Source organism: Camelus bactrianus, chromosome 4 (assembly GCF_048773025.1).
Source record: "Camelus bactrianus isolate YW-2024 breed Bactrian camel chromosome 4, ASM4877302v1, whole genome shotgun sequence".
Classification (NCBI taxonomy): domain Eukaryota; kingdom Metazoa; phylum Chordata; class Mammalia; order Artiodactyla; family Camelidae; genus Camelus; species Camelus bactrianus.
Genome location: NC_133542.1, coordinates 94357463 through 94379632, shown reverse-complemented (window position 1 = coordinate 94379632; position 22170 = coordinate 94357463).

The following is a 22170-nucleotide window of genomic DNA, read 5'->3' as shown; positions in this document are numbered from 1 at the left end:
TAGTCGATCCCCCCGGAAGGAAAATGATAACCTCAGCCTTTCTCCAATAAGTGACTTGGGTCTTCTGTACACCCTTCCTTCTCATAGAAAGCTTGTCTCATTCAGCCTAATCTCTGTCCAAGAGACGATACCCAAAAGCTCACCTCCACACCAGCAGGCAGCTTCTCTAATAACCTCAGCTTGCAGATGCTTCTCCTTTCAAACGTGTTTCACTGAAGCTGGCTTTTGAAGGCAGGGATCCTCTAGGTGATTTGTTCATGGTGCTCAAGCATTTGGCCGAACACAGTCCTCTTGTAAATCTCTAACACACCATGGATGTACAACCTCTAGTATTTCTTTACTCTGGATGACTTTTGGTGTTGGAAGATTGCCCAGGGTTCTGGAGCTTTCTTTACCTCATCAGTTACTCCCTAGGATTCTGCTATCCCAGGTTAAGTTTACATAGACCAACTGCCACTCAACAATAATTTAGTTTTCTCAAAGGAAACGCTCTCACTCACCTACTTTATATCACATGCTTAACTCCATCTCTATTCAGACACGCATGAATATTTGGCTAACGGAAAAAATTATCCTCCTCAGAAACACCCTACACCATTGTGTCCTCCTGATGGGCCCTTCAGGGAACACCTTTTCAATCACTAACACAGCTTCCTCAGTTACCAGATTTAGATGAGTGGTGTAATTTTCACATGTAACTACAGTAATGTAAGAACTTCTTTTAAATTATGCAAATATTATACAGAAAACTTAAAAGACTATCATCTTCACAATTCTATTATGTATATATTTCTTCCTGTCTTTATCTTTAAAAGGAGATATTTATGCAGTTTTTAAGTAGCATATGTGAAATTTTTAAGCATTCATTTCTTTATTGTTATGTTTTCATGTATCATAATGTTCTAAATTTCAACTAATTTGAATAAAAATATTTTCATATGAAAAATGTAACATTCATATTACATGCTTTTTTCTCTCTCACTGTATTCTTTAGCTCAATTCTTAGAAGTTGGATCATGCAATGAGAGTTTGAACATTTTACTAACCCTTAAAGATACATTATTATTTTTTCTACAACCAGAATATAGGTACGACAATGTCCTTTGTGTAGTACAGTGAAGAGAAAAGTTAATGAGGATCCCAAAGCAAGACTGATAAAAATTATTCCTTATATTCCCAGTCTAAGGTTCAAAAACCCTCTGAAGCATGGCAGGTGGCTATTTAACCAAATTCTTCCTTGAACTGTCTACAGGCCAATTCCCTTTCTTCCTTTATTTTCCAAAGTCAACAGTTCTCAGACTTGCATCTAAATGATGGCTTAGAAATAAATCATTTTCTCTCCTCTTTTCCTACCTTTGATCTAAAGAAGAAAGCAAAACTTGAAAAACAACTTTTCAAAAATAAAGCTACCTTGTCTTATGGAAACCACTGGGCAACTTTACAACTTTATTGTATAAAATACTTGAAAATAATCAAACATACTTTTAAAGTAAGTATATAGTATTTTTCAGTATATACATATACATATACATATACATATATATGTATACTCATATATAGATTTATTGTTGACCATGTATGAAGATTCAGACATACGTAGGCAGCGTCCGACATGATGTCACAACAAGCCAACTTTCTTGATGTTTTAGAACGAGGGACTCTGATCTCCAGAGGGAATCAGTCAAATCAAGCTTGGTTCAATAGCAAAGTCTCTGCCACAAGATAAAGTTAATTTTAATAAAGCCATCTTTCTCACATTTATCTCTTTCTCCAACTTCTCCTCAACCTCTTAGCCTCCTAAACCTATCAGACAATCCCGTTTGCATTTTAGGAACGACAGTCTTCAAGAAAACCCTGAACAAAGCTTTCACAAGGGCTGTTTCACTTAAGCTTTATGAGTCACAAGTACATCGGAAGCAATGCTTTGGTTTCTTAGAAACTAACAAACTGAAGATTTAGAAGGAGAAATAGGAAAAAAGATAGAGAAGGAGAAAAGTAGACTTTCTTGTTTCCCAAGTAAAAACTGAGTGATGTAAAATAGTGGCACAGGGAGGGGGGAAGGTTCTAGGATGGGGTTCGGCATTTTGAACTTGTCACTGTTGCCACGGGAGGGAACACTCCAGGAACTGGGAGAGGTGGGCCTTGAAAGCTGTCTGCAGTCACACGTCCAAACTGGAATCAGACTCTTTATTACAAGTAATAAGAAAAACAAGAAGGAGACTTCTGGAACGGAAAAAACTACAGGAACTTCTGAACAAACAAAATACATTAGCTTTGAGTTCAACAGTTACATATGATTGATTACACTTTGTGTCTTTAAAATGTTTCTTAATTGTCTTCTTTTTAATATATTTAAGATATGGATGTAAAGGCAATTAAATGGCTCTGAAGTCTCTATTAACTGTCAGGGATCATGAACTCATCTGGCTGGTGGGAGACTCATCCTTTCACTATCACTCTATGATCACTGAGGATATAATATGCAGAGGAAAGGAGTTTAGCTGAAATAAAATGAAAATGAATATATATATATGTATGGTGTACAGCACAAGATCCCAGATAGAGATACATTGTCATCAACTGAACTTCAAGTAAAAAAAAAAAAAAAGAAAGTATGATAATGTAGATAAAAATACACTTATGACAATATGAGAGAATCTGTGATCCTGCTATACAACAGGAATTTTTTTCAAATTTTTAAAAGAATTTTTATTGAGATAAAGTTGATTTGTAATATTATAAAATTTCGGTGTACAGCACAGTGATATGCAATTTCTAAAGGTTATATTCCATTTATAGTTGTTATAAAATATTGACTATATTCCCTGTGTTGTACAATATATCCTTGTATCTATTTTTTTTTAATTGAAGTATAGCTGATTTACAGTGTTGTGTTAGTTTTTGGTGTACAGCATACTGATGCAGTTATACATACATTATATATATATTCCTTTTCATATTCTTTTTCATTAGAGGTTATTACAAGGTATTGAATATAGTTCCCTGTGCTAAGAGTAGGGCCTTGTTTATCTATATTGTATACAGTAGTTTATGTCTCCTAATCCCAAACTCCTAATTTACCTACATCCCCCTTTCCCTGTTGGTAACCATAAGCTTGTTTTCTATGTCTGTGAGTCTATTTCTGTTTTGTAAGTTCATTTGTATTATTTTTTTAGATTCCACATATAAGTGATATCATATGATATTTGTCTTCCTATGTCTGATTTACTTCACTTGGTATGATAATCTTTAGGTCCATCCATGTTGGTACAAATGACATTACTGAATTCTTTTTTTTATGGCTGAGTAATATTCCACTGTATATATACAGTAGGGAATTTTGATCATACTATTCCGATAATCCCAACTGCATACAACTATGATTATCATCTCTACAAGTAAGAAAGGGCTATTTTAAAAAGTCTCTTATAAGGGGAAGGGATGAAATATTCAGCTTGTAGATGGATAAAGAACAGAAAGACTAGCTATCAGGCCTCATTAGTGAGAGGACATAATCAATTTTCCTTAAGCAGGCCTTCCTGCATGCTGGGGCTTAAATTATATGCAAAGATACATATCAGGCTTTCTTTTTTAATGCTTGGACTAGATAGGCTTCTAACTTTTCAGAAGTGCTGACACAGATTTGAATTGTCTCTAACTGTAAATGGTAAGAGTTCAAACTTCTAAGAGTGAACTATCTGGAAGTCCAGGATTTTTAAGGGTATTCTGAACTGTTATCAGAGAGGATAAATTTCCTTTCTGAATGCTCAAGGAGGGACTGTATAAATTTGTAGTGGAAATACATAAGGAATTCATGTATGAAAGATGTGGTTACATGTAGATCAATCAGTGATTCTGTGAGTATTAGTGGCTATTCATGTCCTATTTGGCTTTCTTTAGTTTGAATTCAAACTATCAAACTGAACATTTTTAAAGAGTATTTCAGCTTTAGCACTAAAATATCAGGTGCAACTTAGATCTGATGAGAATGATACATATATGCCACATTATGAAAAATATATATGTGTTTATGTATGTGTGCATATATACATAGTAGAACAGAGGGGAAATACTATTGGTCATTTTAATTAAAGCTCATTTTATTTTAGATGGCTTTAAGTGTTGAAATCAAAAATCCCTGTTACTACACTATCTGATCCTTTGGCGTACATAATTATTCTTTTTGTCTGATTCCATAATACTTAGCAAAGTGCCAGATAGATAACTAGATATACTATATATAATATATATAAAATCTCTAAATAGACTAATAAATAAAACATACTACCATACGTATTGAAAATTTGTCTGCTTAATTTCATATGTTAAGTTATCTTTAGTTATGCATGATTTCTTACTGTTGAAGAATAATTTAAAAACTTTTCCCTGCTTTTGGATAGCTCCACTGTCTTGGTTTTCTCTCAAAAAAATTAAGAATTAATTGTGTCAATACTTGTTAAATAGCCATAATTTGTAATTGATACAGATTATTCTTTTGCTCAATATTATTCAATACTATTTCATTTAACAAGCTGTAAAGTGAGGCTCAGAAAATCCAAGATTAAGACAGAATCCCCTTTTTCCCTTTTCAGAGTATTAAAATTAATATGTATGTTAACAATTATACTGAAAACAGCAATGCATGGTATTATTTAACACAGATATGATATAAAAAGTGTTATATGCCTTGAAACAGAAGAGAAATAATTCTTCTTTGAGAATGGACAGTGTGTAACTATATACTAGAAAATGAAGAGATTCTTGAAAAGATACTTAAAGAATCTGTAATTTACTTGCTAAATGATGAGCAGGCTATGAAAATTTTAGAAGAGGGTGGGAAGGGATAAACTGGGAGTTCAAGATTTACAAGTATTAACTACTACATGTAAAACAGATAAACAACAAGTTTCTTCTGTATAGCACAGGGAACTACATTCAATATCTTGTAGTAACCTATAATGAAAAATATGAAAATGAATATATGTATGTATATGTATGACTGAAGCATTATGCTGTACACTGAAAATTGATGCATTATAAACTGGCTATACTTCAATAAAAAAAAAAAAATAATAATAATAATAATAATAATAATGGACAATTTTAGAGCGCACGAGAAATGTGGAACCTAAAACAGGTTGGTGTAAAGGTACTTGACGATTGAGGTAAAAATAAAAAAGCTTGGTGGAAAGGGATCAGATGAAAATCCTCTGCAGCAATAATTCCTGTACAAGTTGATTAGTGCCTGAACTCGGATCATGAGTTAGGGTAGTGAAAGAAAGTGGCATGATGAAGAAATCAGTAAGACTTGGGAGCTATTTGATTTCTTAAGAAAGGGGTGAATATACCATTTGGTCTTAGAGGCAGAAATTTCATTTTAAACCTATTAATTTTCAACCAGATGGAAATTCTTTTCAGAATTAGGAACTGTATCAGTTCCCTATTGCTGCGTAACAAATTACCACAGACTTAGTGTTTTAAAATACCACATTTATTACCTTGTATTTCTGAAAGTGGGAAATCCAAAATCATCCTCACTGAGCAAAGTCAAGGTCTTGGCAATGCTTGGGTCCTTTGGGAGACTCTGAGAAGAGAATCTGTTTCTGTAACTTTTTCAGCTTCTAGAAGTCATCTTGAGCATCCCCTGGCTCATGGTCCCTGCTTTGTGTCACTCTACCTATTGTTTCTGTTCCATCTACTACTCCCACTAACTCTGATCCTTCTGCGTCCCTCTTACTAAGAACCCTTGTGATGACAATGGGCCCAACTGAATAACCCAGGATACTCTCCTCATCTCAAGATCCTTAACTTAACCACACCTGCAAAGTCCCTTATGCCCTAACAGTTAACATATCTTAAGGTTCTGATTAGAACATGGACATCCCTGAGGTCGTCCTATCATAGCTCATGAGTGTGGTATTTGGGAGAGGGGGAGGGTTTGAGACAAAGATTCAACAGCCATTAACTTGGTCTGAGAGTTGATACTCTACATGCAAATAAAATCTCTAGAATAAAAGGCTAAAGAAAAAAGAACGGGGGAAAGGGGCTTTGGAATGTTGACATAGTAGGAAGTAAGAAACCACAGGCTGGCCACCCAGTGAACTGGAAAACCGCATCTGAAAGCTTAGAACCATGTCGAAGACTACTTCAAATGGAGGGCAGTACAGTGAGTACCGAGCTAAGAGAGGATGTGTCTCAGTTTCTGTGAGTTATCAAAACCGTTGTCCAGTTAGCTGGTCTCCTGATGGGCTGTGAGGTAGTCAAGGAGTATCGTCTTCCTTAATCTTTGCATATTCTTTCAGCAAAACACCAGTCATGATTTTATGCCAAAACCAATTTTAAAGTCTTATTTAGTATTTCTTTCTTTACTTATCAACATGGCAATTCATCAGCAAATGTGTAAATCTGCTCCGATAGTGCTATGATCCATGAGGGTTATTAGCTTGGGGAAACCAGATGGAGGAAAGCATTTCTTTCCCAGAGCTGCAGGGAACGCTGGAATCAAGAAACCATGTAGGCAGGAGCCAAAAGGAAACTAGGTCCATGCCGGAGGAGATCAAAGAAAGGCCATCAATACCAATGAAACACCCCCAAGGAGAGAGAAAGAATTGGATTTGGAAAAGGCAGTCAGAGAGCACAGGAAGTAAGTAGGGAGCACCAAGTCTAGAGCAACGTCTCTCAAACCTGGTCTCACATTAGAATAACCTGGAGAGCTTTCAGAAGCAGCCAATGCTTAGGCTCCACCCAGAAATAATTAAATTAGAATATCTGCAGTTGAGGCACAGAGGGCACATTTTAAAAACCTCCCCAGGTGATTTTAAGTTGCAGCTAGGGTGGCGAATCACTGAGCTAGAACAAGCACAGAATTTTCACTGGCAATTATCTGGAAAAGGGGGGGGCACCATTTTATGCCTGATGACTTCTTGGCTGATGTGCCAGCAATAAAAATCTGAGACCACTGGACACGTTTCAAAGTATCAGGCAAGGTGCTAGCTTCAACTTTAATGCTCATGTTAACAAAGCTACAGATATTTTCTGCTCTCAAAGTTAATCAACATTTATTATTTATGAGAAGAAAATTGCTCTACTTAATGAATCAAAAAGAACATAATTTTACATACAACCCTGAATATAATTGATCCTTACCATTAAGTCTTCTGTACTCTTGTATCACTATTTTTCAATTATAAAATATCTAATATAAGAGCCATAAAAGAAATGCAATGAAATCCTCTATAGCCACAATAATTTTAAGAATTAAAAACATTTCTAACACAGGTGAAGATTCCTGTGTACCATGCCTCAATCTCTTTCTTGAAATACTAAAATTGTAATCACTAGCCTGTATTTAGTGTTTATCACTCCCATATGTTTTATTTTTTTTTACCCACTCAACATGTTTATTTTAAAATCCATTGCTTTTAGTATACACAACTCAAGCTTATTCACTGTTTAAACAGTCCACTGTGTAGTTATATCATGATCATTATTAATTCTCCCACTGATGTGTTTAGGTTGTTTCCAGTTGTATTTTTTGAAAACAGGCTTAATAAAATATAATACACATATCATAACATCTATCTTTCAAAAGTTTACAACTCAGAGCTTTTTAGTTTATTCATAGAGTTACAAAAACCACACAACTATATAATTTTAGAGCATTTCATCACCCAAACCACATTCACTACAAGTCACTTCAGTTGCTTTCACGCCTAGCTGCCCGGCAACCACTAATCTAGATTCTGTTTCTTTGAACTTGCCCATTCTGCACATTTCATATAAATGAAATCCTACAAACGTGGTCTTTACTGACCGGCTTCTTTCAATTAGCATAATGTTTTCAAGATTCACCCATGTTTTAGCATGTGCCAGGACTTTTATTCTTTTTTATTGCCAAGTAAAATTCCACTGTGCAGCTATGCCACATTCAGTTTATAGACATTTGACTTGTTTCCACCTTTTGACCATTATGAATAATGTTGCTATGAGCATTCATGAATTTTTGTGGGGCATATGCTCTCAGTCATCTTAGGTTTATACCTAGGAGTGGAACTGCTGAATCATTTGGTAGCTCTATGCTTAATATTGTGAGGAGCAATAAAATTGTTTTCCAAAGGATTTCACTTATAAACATCACCAGCAATGTATGTGTGGTTACTCAATTTTCTCAGCATCCTCAACATTGGTCATGATCTTTTTCTTAGCCATCCAACAGGGTTTAAAGTGGTACCTCATGTTTGCTTTGACTTCCATTTCCCTAATGATTACTGATCTTGAGTAATCTTTCATGTGCTGAGTGGCCATTTGTGAGCCATCTTTAGAGAAATGCCTATTCAAATATTGTGCCTAATTTTAATGGCTTGTCATTTTAGATAAAAGAAGCCACACAGTGGAAACAGAATATACAGGTGACCCTTGAACAACTGTATAGGTCCACTTATACACAGAGTTTTTTCAGTCAAAATACTACTACAGTAATACACGATCAGCTGTTGGTTGAGTCTGTGGATGCAAAAACCCAGATTCAGAGAGCTGAATATGAAGTCATACTCAGACTTCATTGTTTAAGGGTCAACTGTACATCCTGCAAAGGACTCATATTCATAATGTGTAAAAACTTCTTCCCAACCAATACAAATGCAAACGCTTCAATAGAGAAACAGAGCTAACTAGAGCTATTTAGCTGATAGCTGAATAGAGAAAAAAATGCTAACTACTATGACAGATACTTCATAAATGTGAAAACCCAAATGGTTAATGAAGCTAAGAAAAAATAATCAAAAGACTTTACTCATAAGGGAAATAAAAATTAATTCACAATGAGATACCAAAACACGGTGAGCTATTGATACACATCCGCCAGAGTGGCTAACGTAAAAAGATACAAAATACCTCCTGTTTCTGATAGTGAAATTTGAACTTTCACGTGCTGCTGAAACTTGTTGGACATATTTTCAAAATTGAAAAGTGACTTTTGATCTAAGCATTCCACTCCAAGTAAATAAATGCCCAATAGAAATGAGTGTATTTCCTAAGAAAGTATTCATAGTCAGACTATTACTGTTACCAAGTCCAAACTTGTTCTGCTTGCCACATGACAGGCCAATAAATCAGGAGATGATGCGTTGGGGCAAGGAATAATGACCTTATTCAGAAAGCGGGCAGACTGAGAAGATGGCAGACTGATGTCCCAGAGAACCATCTTCCCCAAGTCAGAATTCAGGCTCCTTTTATACAAAAAAGGGGAGGGGTTGTGGTTGGTTGTTGCAAACCTCTTGAAGTTAGAATCCTTCGTTCTTACAGCTGTCCACGTGGGTCAGGTCGGGATGTTTATGTAAACCTCCAACAAGACAAATGGTATTCTCTATTTTGCAACTTTTCATCTTTATATGAATGGGAAAGTGTTATACCCTTAAAAGTCAGCGCCTTGAGAACGGGCTACCCTGTACTTCAGGCAGGAGGCAACATTGCTTTACAAAAGGCGCAGAACCAGCATGACTAAGCACGGGAGCCAGCACAGCGTTAGAGATAATGGAACAGATCTAATATGGAGTCAGATGTGTTCTTCCCTATTACATTACTAATATCTAAAAACTGCAGATAATCCAAAAATGCCCATCACCAATAGAATAGATAAATAAAATGTGGTGTATCTGTCCAGTGAAATACTATTCAGAAACTTTAAAAAATGGACTATAACTTCATCCAGTAATATTAACAAATCTCACAAAGGTTCAGAAGAGCCAGACATAAAACAATACATTCTTCATAAACATACATAGTTTAACACAGTTTCAAAAGTCACACCAGTAATTATCTCAAGATCCAGGTGTTGGAGATGTGGCTGTGTTTATAAAACTCCATTGAGCTGGACTTTTATGATTTGTGTACTGTATGTGTGTGTGCATATGCTCATTATATACACATTTATTTTCCTCTGCAAAATATTTGCCCCTCTCTCTTAGTTTTTTTTAATCTTCCCTCTTCAAACACCTTCTTCTATCCTATTTTAAAATGTAAATTTTCTAAAGACATGATCCTTTCCCTTCTGCTTTTCAGTATTAAAACTGGAGTAACGAATGCCTACTAGGAAATTAATTTGGTAGGGAAGGCATGACCAGATGTGGTCCTAAACAAAGGGTGGTAGCAGGGTATTTTTAAAAGAAAACGATCCTGAGAGAGGAGAAAATCTACTAAAACATGATGAAATCAGTAAGAGATAAAGGAGAAAACTGGATCAAAACAAAGTGTCTTCACTCCAAGATCCCTAATGGACTCACACAAATTGCACTGAACAAACAATAAATCCGTGCATGGGTGGGTGCCCGTAACTACCCACATTATTCAGCAGTTCTGTCTAGATGGTCAGCATGGAAGGACTTCTCATCATGAGTTCACTCAAGATTCCTGTGCCTGTTTCATAAAATGCACCTGCTGTTAAATGATTACCGACTGGAAAGAATCCTAATGGAGTTGGGGACAGAAAAATCAGCGACCATCAGAAAGTTTCTTTGAGAATATATGTGACTGACTCCAGGCACCAAAATAACATCTGTGTCTGGTAAAGCTCAGTATGCTATATATAAAGCTCTCGCTAAGTAGATGTGATTACAGAGATTATATATTTAGATACCGGCTATCACAAAACAAGGAGAATGCACCACTCAGGTGGCTCTCAACAATGGTCTGCATTTTGTCATGCACTTATATATCCATTCTAAAGGACAGGAGGGTAGAATTAAGGCTAACAGATAGTGGAAGACTGCACTGGGGACACATCCCAATCATCTTTTATTGCTAAGCTCTGCTCTGTCTCTGATTTGATTTTCAGGAAAGCCTGCTGGGTAGTCTCAGCGATGCACTTACACGTTTGAAGCAGATGACATTAGTCACACTGCTTAAACCCACGACGGAAGCTCAGAACAGTATTATTTCAAGAGACAACTTCCTTCATATACAAACACAGGTGGGTTCACTGGATGACTTCACCTATCTCCTCATTTTGCTTTTGTTTTGTTAAAGAAGCCATCATCACCAGAATGGCCATGGAGGTTTCACATCCTGCAGAGAATGAAGCAATTATGAAATTCATTTAGGGCTTCTGAAAAGAGTAAACAACAATATATTTACAACACACCAGATGGCAAATGGATACCGTATTTATTTTATATTTTCATGCTAAAACCTGTGTAATGTTCATTCCGCTCATCGAGGTGGTTTTAGGAAAAAAAAGGATGTGCTTGTTTTCAAAGGTTCCTCTGCAATTTCTGAAAAAGTAAGCAGTCCTATTGTTAAGAGTCAGATATATTGAAACAAATGTATGTAAGTTGCCTTACTTGGCAGTAACATACTCAGTAGATATTTTAGCAAAGGCTTCTTTCCTATGCACTTACTGTCCCTTTTAATCTCCGGCTGTGGGTACTGTTTTTTAATAAAAAGGATCGAGAATAAATATGCTTGTAAGGTCATTCTGTGCTCACTCAGTAAAGGGCTTAGTTCGGATCCACTAGAGACATTTTGATATGTCTCTTAGGCTGTCTTCTTAGGCTAAGTGAGCTTTTTAAAAACTGTTAAAGAACAGTCTTTCTGGGATAATAGAAAAGCCACATGCAAGAGAATGAAGTTGGACCGCAGCTTCACCCAATGCAAGGAAATTAACTCCAAGTGGATAACAGAGATAAATATACTAGCTAAAGCTATAAAACTATCAAGAAACTAAAAAGGTAACTCATAGAATGAAAGAAAGAATTTTCAAATAAACTGTCTAACAAGGGAATTGTATGCAGAATATATAATCTTACAATCCAATAATAAAAAGACAAATAACTCACTTTAAAAATGATCAACATATCTGAATAAACATTTCTCCAAAGAATAAATGCCAACGGCCAACAGGCACATGAGCTGATGTTCAGCATCATTAAATGTTAGCTGAATTTAAGTTAAAACCACACTGAGGAACCGCTCCACACTCACTAGGATGGTTATAATCAAAAAGGTAAACGAGTGTTAGTGAGGAGGAAGAGAAAGTGAAACCGTATGCCCTGTAAAAGGGTACAGCCACTTTAGAAAAAGTTTAGCAGTTTCTCAAAATGTTAAACATAGAGATACAATATGATCCAGCAATTCTACCCCTAGGTATATACTCAAAACATTGAAAATACACATCACACATAGATGGGCACATCAACGTCACAGCAGCATTGTTCAGAATAACTGAAAACTGAAGACACCATAAATACCCAGCAAGTGATGGATCGATAAAATATGGTACAGGCATCAAATAAAATATTACTTGGAAGTTAAAAGAAGAAGGTACTGATCTGTACTACAATATAGATGAACCTCAAAAATAGTGCGCTGAATTAGAGAAGCCAGTCACAACAGAACATCATTCAATTTCTGTTACATGCTCAAATCCAGCAAATTCAGAGAGACATGAAGTGACTTAGTGGTTGCCAGGGGCTGGAGCAATGGGGGAATAGGGGGAGACTGCTCATGGATATGGGGTTGCTTTTTGGGGGTGATGAAAATATTCTGAGATTAGACAGTGGTGTGGTAATGGTGGCACAACTATGTTAATATACTAAAGGCCACCAAAGTGTACATTATAAAAGAATTTTGTGTAATGTGAAATATATCTCAGTAAGGCTATTAATTTTAAAAAAGCAAGTAATCTCTCTGTATAAATAACATGCAGCTGTCAATCTAAAAGAGATAGAAAGAAATGAATATGTATTTGCTTATTCTTAGTGTAGGAATAAACCAAAATTTTAATTTAAAAATAATGGCTACCTATAGCAGAGAAAACCAGGCTTAGGAGGGTATAGATAGAAACCGACACTCTCTAAATATACTTTGTTTGGTAGACTTAATTTCAGAATTTTGTAAATGTTTTACACAGTTATACAACAAAATTGAATTTAAAAGATCAGCCCCTAAATATAGAAAGTAAAATTAAACAAATGAAACTGTGCATTAAATTAGTGGCATAAACACATAGAGAGAGAACATTTCACATCAGCTTAAGAGTTTAAGATACAATTATTTGATAATGCCTCCCTAATGGGGTATGCTCTAAAGATAAAAAATAATTTAAAGAAAAATCTTCAACACTTTTCAGCAGTTTTTTGTTGGTTGTAGTGTTGGTATTTTTATACTGACGCTGCTATGTGTACTGTCGGGTAAAGTAAACGATTAATTATACTGGGATCACTGAGAACTAGAATTTTTTTTGGTGTGGGAAAAAAAATCCAGATATAAAATTATTGAGATGAAATAAAATCTCTGTAATCCTGAGTGGAAGTACCAATGTGAATACCTCATGGTCTATTTTATCATAAAATAAAATTCTATCACTATTCACCAATTAGGAAATTGTCAAACTTCCGTTGTCAAACTATTTTGAGTCAGTCTCAAACTGTCTGAATCATCTGGGTGAGGAAATAGTTGCCTCGAAACCACATGAGAATTGACACAAACAAAAGGTGATTCATGGTGGCTGCTTCCCCTCTGCAGGTGTCTTCATTTTGAAACATCTTTGAGAATTTTGAGTCCTTAGAATCTACCAGAGAGCTTCTTACTAAGAAATAAGAATGCTTATTCCTATTCACACAGGTCCGGAGCCACATGAAACAGATGCACACTATGAGTTTGATATATTTCAGTATCATCGGGGAAAAGAGTTTTGAAGGAAACAATACCGAGGCAGCAGAAGAAATGAGCTCTAACTACAATCTGGATTTTCTAGACATTTGACTCTGGCTAGTCCTATCATCTCACTGGACCTTCATTTCACCATTAATAAAATGTAAAATCTGAAATAATAGTACCCAAAACATTCTTTGTCTTTGAACTACATGGTTTTACATAGTTATCCTGATATGTAAAAAGATATCAGCTACTCCTCACCAGAAATCCCTTCTTAACAATGTATAGCAGTGTCAAGTCAATGAGAATGAAATAAAGTTTCACAAATAATGACTAATACATCATCAACATTCCTAATGCGTGGTAGGTCCCATGATAGTGGTGATAATCAAAACATTGGCTGATATTTCTGCACTTAAGAAAAAATAATAAATGCATCTGTAACTGCAGTTTCTTGTCTATCATATTTATTGGTGAAGCAATTTGTTACATGCAAGACATATACAGGGCTTCCTCTCGTTGCTAGATTTATAAGATTGTTCACACTTGATAAATTGCTTGTTAAATGGTGCTTACAATTTCCCAGAGAGGACAATAAAACTATATTCAGGTTTATTGGTCAATCATCGGCTTCTCTGACTTATCAGTAGAATGTAATGAAATCTTATGTTCTATCTTACTTTTTGTTCTTGGAAATATTTAATGAGATTTGATCTGTAAATAATCAATTCATAATTATTCACAAATCAGCTTGAATTTGCTACTCTTTCATAAAGCAAGAAAATTTATAGTTTGCATAAAAACATTCTTAAAGTGAGTAGACCTTCAGAAGGCTCTCTGTAAGAGATGACATTTCTATAAGAAATGTCAAAGAATTCTACTCTATTGTTATGTTTAGTTTGGCCTAGAATGTATTTGTTTTAAATTTAGAGATAATGTGAACTTTGATTTTTAAATAGAACAATCCTAAGGAAGAAAATACTATATAGCTAGCAACATTATGGCAAAAATGGAACTTGAAAATGTATATAAAATTTTTCTTTATGCAGAAAAAATAAGCATTCAAAAATTGATCAAGGATATAGCTTATTTACTGAAGACTCCTCTTAAAATTAGCAGAATTTATTCATATGCAAGTGTTAACTTAGATTCAGTATTTTTTAAGGCTCGAAGTCTGGTTAATTTCTAGCATATGGTATAAACCATTTTATAGTTACTTAATTAAATTTAAGTATAAAAAATCACATGTAAGTGACAGAAATAGGTTCCTTAACTATAAAACAGTGGGAAATTATGAAAAAGCTGTACAGAGTTTCATTAATATTTACTTTATTGGGAAGTAATTAGTTTGAAAATACTGAAAATATGTACCTTTTAAATATTAGTAAAGAAAGTACACTAGTGATTTAGTTTAGCACAAGGTTTGAAGAAATTAAATTACTTTGTGTTTCAGTCTCTAAAATGGAGGCTATGAAAATTTCTTGCTTTATTATTATAAAAATGGTTATACTTTTAATATCTAAAATGTAAGTTTACAGAAAATGAGCCATAATCACTATTTCAGTTTAATCCTATGTAAAGGGGGCCTGGCTTCATGGTATCATACATTGTATCTTATTGTAGATAAAGTAATTATTTGCAATTCTCTATTTTGTCGATGTAATTCCTATCTCTTATAGTTTAATACCTGCAAATGTAAATTTTACTTACATTAACATCAAATGTGCTAGCATTTTTTTTTTCAAGACAGACACACCTTGTCTTGTGACGGGGTGGGGAGTGAAATTTCTCTGGCAATAACATCTCTTTTTCCCTCTGTATTCTTGTATATTCTCAGCCAAAATTATTTTTGATAAGAAGAAAAAGAAGCCAAGGAAAGGGAAGGAGAATAAATAAAAAAGCAGCAGAAATGGAAGACGAGAAAAGACAACTCTAATCTAATTATTAATGGCAAGAGCAGCCTGCTGTTTACATGTGAAAAACAACCTGTGATAAAGATTATGTGTGTTGCCTCCAATTCAAGATGTAACGTCACTTAATCTTAATGGCAATCCTGTAATATGGTTGTTGATATCCCCATTTTATAGAGAGAAATATACAGATGAAAGGGTTTTAAATATTTCCCTGCATTGAAGGAAACTTTCATCCATTTTCACAGTATTTTATAAATATTTTGAGGCATCCTATTCCACTGTCACCTTCTACTAGACTGATTATCTGGGGTGGGTATGGGAGGGTATTTAGATTCAAAAATTAGTATGTATAAAAATTACACACACCAAAAAGGACAGCAATAATTTAATAACCTAACACTTTAAATCAGATCATCTTGACAGATACAACCCTTTCTGTCAGATCAACAACATTCAAATAGGGACGTTGCCTTTTATGACATGTGCTACTTACTATAAAGATGTGATGCTGACAAAAAACTGGTGTGCCAGCTCATTCTAACATGTTTTCATGACTACATCAAACTAAAAGAAATTTGAGAATTTACTTAAATAATCTGAATAAAGTAGGATCACATTTTATTGATGATTAATATGGTGGCCGTTATGTCACGTTGGATTTCCTTACTCTTCATTTGAAAAAGGAAGGTTCAGAATGCAAACCTCTTGGGAATTTAGTGTCCATCAATACACCAAATGATGTATTTGAACGATGAATTTATCGTTAAAGCTGTGTGTGTAATCTTCGGATGCCTCCCATAAATATATAGCATAAATATGTTAGAGCAGGCAGACAGCGAGATATGAGGTGGGAAAGTGGGGCACAGGCCAAATGGCAGGAAACCATACATCATGTGAACAATGGGGGTCCTTGAGCAGACAGAGAATAGCAGGAACCTTGGGACTGATAAGAGATCACTCATTTTGAGGATGACAAGTATCCTGGAGGCAGGCAAAGAAAAGTGGGAAAAGGCAGGAATCTCCAGTATCCAAATGTAACCTTTGGCTCATTATGTCCTCATTTCAACAAAATAGCCTTGCAGATTAGAAGTACCCATCACGGGCCAACACCATGACACTTCAGATCCAGACTAAATAAGGACAAAAATCCCTTCTCCCCTCAGGAAGGTGGAGCTGGGATGGAAATCAGAGAATACAACTCCAAACCCCTCCCTCCCCAATGAACATTCTGCCCATTCATTTTTACACCCTATGGAACCGGCCTGCCAAAGAAACTCAGCCCAACCATTGACCTGAGTCTGCCCTCTCTTCCCTTGAGAGCATCCAATCACTTAATAAATCCTCACTTTACTTTCTTGACCTCCATGTCTCATCTCTGAATTCTTTCAGCAACAAGAACAGAACCTATTCACCGTCAACAATTATTTGCTAAAAATATATAGTTTTGGCTCTTCTGCTAAGGAATTTAGGGTGCTAATCTAGTATATACTCTTCCCCAATTAAAATAAATTTATAGGCACTGTCAGGAAATCACCATTTCCCACATTATTTATCTTTAAGCAATACTGCGTATGAATGTTTTAACAAACAGACCTGTGACTCCTTCTATTTTTCCAGCTAAAGCAGGAAACCAGGTCATCAGGGATTTGACAATTAAATAAGCAAATTCACCCTGTGCGCTGTTTCCTTTCAGGAGAGGAATGTTTTCCCCCCGACGTTTAAAAAGTGTGAGGGTGACATTTTGTAGCCAATGAATCACAGGTGACGATTTGCCCGAGTTCCCCCACAGGCTGTAGCCTGGGTTCTGTTGACCTATGAACAGCCTTAGTCTAAACCCACAGAAGTGACCAGCAGCGGGGCCTGACGCTGTCAGGGGTCTCCAGGGAGGCTTCTGCTTTACAACTTAAACTCCTTGGCATTCAATTAGCAGTAACATCCCCGACACCGCACCCTTGATTAAAAATATATATATATTCCCTGGGGCTCATGGTCAAGATTTTAGATCCTCCTCCAACTTGCCCTCAGGCTTTGCAATCAACTTGAGAGAACAGTTCCTCTTTTCCGGTGATTTCAAAGAAATCAGGCCAGAGGTGCTGTTTAAAGGAAAACAGTGAAGAAGCACTTCGACACATTCCTATCAGGTGTTTCCGCATTTCACCAGGTAGAGGTTTTCCTCCAGGTTTCTCTTCCCAGAGTCTTCCCCCCACTTCAGCGCACCCCGTCCCTCAGCGCTGTCCTCACCAGTGTCCACATGATTGTAGGAGTGCACTGTAGGCGGCTTCATGCTCCTTCCACAGGATTTATTTTATATTATCCATGTTGGATTTGGGGTTTGATCTCATAGAATGTTATAATCAAGAGAAATATTTTAGAGCTTTAAGGAAAGATACCCATTTTCAGATGAAAAACTGAGGCTAAAGAAAGTTGGGTTTTATCTGCAAGACTCACAGAAAACCTGTCAGCTCCTTCTTCCCAACGAGGCCACGGAGGTCAAAGACTCCACTTCTGCTGCGTTTCCTAATTTTGGCCGATGAACTAAGTCACCCGGGTCCTCACAATCAGGCTGCAAAGTGTATTTTCTTCTGTGTAAAGTTTCCACGAGCCCGATTTCCCCACAAACCATGAATTGAGAAGCCTAGTCTTAATTTCTCTTAGACCATAGACAGAAAGGTTCTGGAATTTCTTTGAATCTATGAAGGGTGGAAATGGAGCTCATCCAGGCTACCTAGGGCCTGTGCTCCTTAACTCTGGATATGCTCAGGGAATTCAGACAAAGCAGACATCACAGCCATGCTCCGAAGCCAAAGCAGTTTTGGTTCAATGCCAGTTCTGTGCCTGCTCATGGGCTGTGATCTGAGAGGTTCCTCAAGGTCTTGCCTTTCTCACCAATCCTACATCTGTCAAATCATTGGCTTCATAAATGGTTTAGAAATTGGGACAAAAAAAGGTGCCTAAGGGCTGGTTTGACTATACAGAGGGGGTGGATGGAACCACTATCAATAATAAATATTTAGATATGCTACAATGTGCCACTCACTGTTCCCTATGCTTCTCACATATTATTTACTTTAATAATGAAGATACCTGTGTATTTTGCCCATTATCTTTTCTATTTATCAAGACAACTCAATGAATTTTGCCCATTTTAAGAAGGGAGAAGTTAAATTTTAATAGCACACAGCAAATATGTAACAAGCTGATTTTCAACCCCTGGTCTATCTGACCCCAGGCCCTTTACTGTCATCATTTGCCTTCATCTGTAAAATTCATCGAACATGTGTTTGTCAAGCAGCTGTTCGGCTAGTGAGGGAATGAGGTATCTGGGGCAAGGACTGCAGGTGTTTCTTGATATGCTCAAATTATTCTTCTGAGGGTCCATGGGTTGAGTCAAATATTTCAGTTACCCTGATAAACTCAGGAGAGATCAGCAGGTACTGGGCATGAGGCAAATGCCCCCAGAGACCTGGCAACCACACAGTGAAATGACTCAGTTACACTGAGAGACACACATACTTAAATATATGTGGAATATTGCAATTTAACCTATTGTATCACAAAATTCTGAGTCAAAAATATTTTATCAATGTATTTTGCTGGACTTCTACTCTGAAGTAGGTTAAAATGAATATCAAAATCTTAGCATCTAATAAAGAAATGGTGACTTTTCCTGGAAGGAAAAGGGAATTTGCACAAAGTAAAGTGAATTTCCTATGACTAAAAATAATTTAACGTAGAAGGAAACATTAGAACACTTCGTGGCCTTGGAATGATATGTAATTGTAAAATACAATTGTGTATCAAATATTTAGCATGGTTTTCACCCATCAATGCACATGTAGTATTATATTTTCATGCTCAGAATATCAAATGCACTCTCTTCATTGTGATTTTTAATCACCTGTTTGACAAGATAAAATAAAAGCTTTAAGACTGATTCAAATAACAAGTGTACTGACTTTAGCATTTTATGTATTTTTAATGTTTACAGTTTGCCCCTGAGAAATGTGTATAAAATCAACTTGACTGAGAAGAGGAAAATTCATATTAAGGTGGGCGTTTCAGCACACAGTCAGGATTCTGGTAACATAATCTAAGTTAAAACCAGAATTATATACTGAGCAAGAATTTTGGGCATTAAATTTATATATTCAGTGATTTAACAAATTTTTACCGAGGACCTTCTGTGATCAGGCATTTTACTAAGGTGAGCAAATAAAGACAGGTCCCTATCCACACAGCATCCAGCCTATACAAATATAAAGTGTTTGCCTACTTTTAAAAATAATATATATGTTTGTCTGTGTGTGTATGTAGGTACTGGTGCATTTAGTTTGCATTTCGTTTATAATGGATATTCCAGCTGAGTCTAAACTGCAGCTTATCTGGTTGAATAGAGAACTATTCTCTCTAAGCCCCCACTGCAGTGTCTGTTTGCATGACTTAATGTGTAGAGGGGTTTTAGTTTTCTAACTAAAGCAGATAGAAGGGCAGTTCCAGATGCCCTGAGCTACAGTGTGAGATATAAGATGAGCATGGACAGACAGAATTGGGGAATATCTTTAATAACCATATAATAACAAGTAAACCATGGTGAGGAGTTGGGACTTGATCTGGGAGCAGTAGGGAACCTTCCTGAATTTCTCCATCAGATTTTATTTTTTAGAAAGGCTATATGCAGATTAAGCATATAGTAGGAATAAACAGTCATTGAGACCTGGAAAGATGGGTTTAGAAAATACTTTTGAAGCAATATGGTAATTGAATAAGCCCCAATACTTATAAAACCTACTAACAGATGTTTTTAGATGCATAATCTGATAGTTATAAAATGCTAACTTAATACATAACTACTTTTTAATGGTTTATAACAACATAGTTAATGCATTTATTTTTGTAATTATAGAAAAAAGATGTATGTTTATATATACACATTATATTTCCATGGTTCTGTAGGTTCTATAATGGCTGGATTCCTTTTACAGTTAGATAGAGGCATTGATTTAGAGATCTGCATATTTACCATACCATCATTGAGTGGGTACTTTCAAATGATTATTTCAAACTATGATTTTCTTTTGCTTAACTGCAACTTCTTAGGGTAGATTCATATTTGAGGCATTCCTGATTACCACTCAAGTAGGAGTGATACTGAAATCACCTTTTTCAACCAGAGACAGGAAAAAATAATTCCATTTGGGGATAGTGCTTTCAGAACCTGATACGAAAGCAAAAAAATAATAATAATAACAGTATCAAATTATAGCAAACTTGTGCTTTAGATTACAGTTCAGACAAAGACATCAAACTATCTAAAGAATCTGCTTCCACCATGGTCCAGGAACTCTCACTATTTTGGGTAACCTCTACAGAACTGTTAAAATTAGTTTTAGGAAAATAATGTCTATAGCCTTTCATGATATTCATTATTAGGGCTACCAATAGCTAACATTTATTTGAGTTTCTGCATCTTGTCCACAATTGCCTGCTGCAAACTATCCATCAGCCCCAAGAAGCTATGAAAGTGCCTAGAAAACCCTGCTGTCACCTGCATTTCTCCAGAAGGCAGGATGCCAACATAAAGAACTTCTCTGGCCTTTCACCTGCAATAATACATACTTGCTTTCTCTTTCTTAGATCCACTTACCTCCTAGTTGGCAGATAATGAGTGGAAAATTCATTTAAGCTATTGTGATAATGGGGACAGCAGGGAAGCCTTTATTATACCAAGGCCTGAAAAATAGGGTCAAATTATTTTCTTCCTTGTAGATTATATCTCATATTAGGTACAGCATAAAGCTGTATGTACCCACTGAACTCCATAAATGACTTCTAGTTGAGAAAGTTTAGCCTGAAAAAATTGTGTTTCAATGTCTCTTTTTCACACCACATTTTATCCCTTGTTCTCACTCCTGCTTGTAGAACTGTCTAAAATACACACAAATACCCAGGTATGTCTGCCAGGTTAGTGCAATCTTTGAGCTTTCTAGTTAGGAGCCTATTCAGATTTTTCTCTCACTTTTCTCTTCTTCCCTTATCTACTCTTTTCTCTCTCTTTCTATTTCTCCATCCAGATAGTTGACATAATCAAAGTGCCAGTATTCTTCCAGTTCCTAAGGTTTTCCTATTTTTTTGCATTTTTTTCAAGCCATAATTGACTTTCATCATTTTAGCAAAGCATCAGGAGACAGTATTATAGGAAGTGCAGTTGGCATTGATACAACCCCATTTCTGGATGAAAGAAACAGTGTTTTTAAGGATATATGGTTTACAGCTGGTACACAGAAAAAGACTACAGATTCTGACAGAGAAAAATAAACAGCAATAAAAAATAGATACATTAAAACCCAAATACCACTTTTTATGTTATCCTTGGATTATTTTAATGGGGTATACAATGCACACTAAGTATATATTACACAGACACACACAAACACACACACACACACACACACACACACACACACAGAGTATAAATCTTGCCATGAACAGAACATGGCTATGACAATAGAAACACAGATCATAGATTGAAGATGCTATCCAGAGTTTTTCATTTAAAGAGTACATAAAACTAAGCATACATTAGGGAAAATTATACCTAAAACAACTT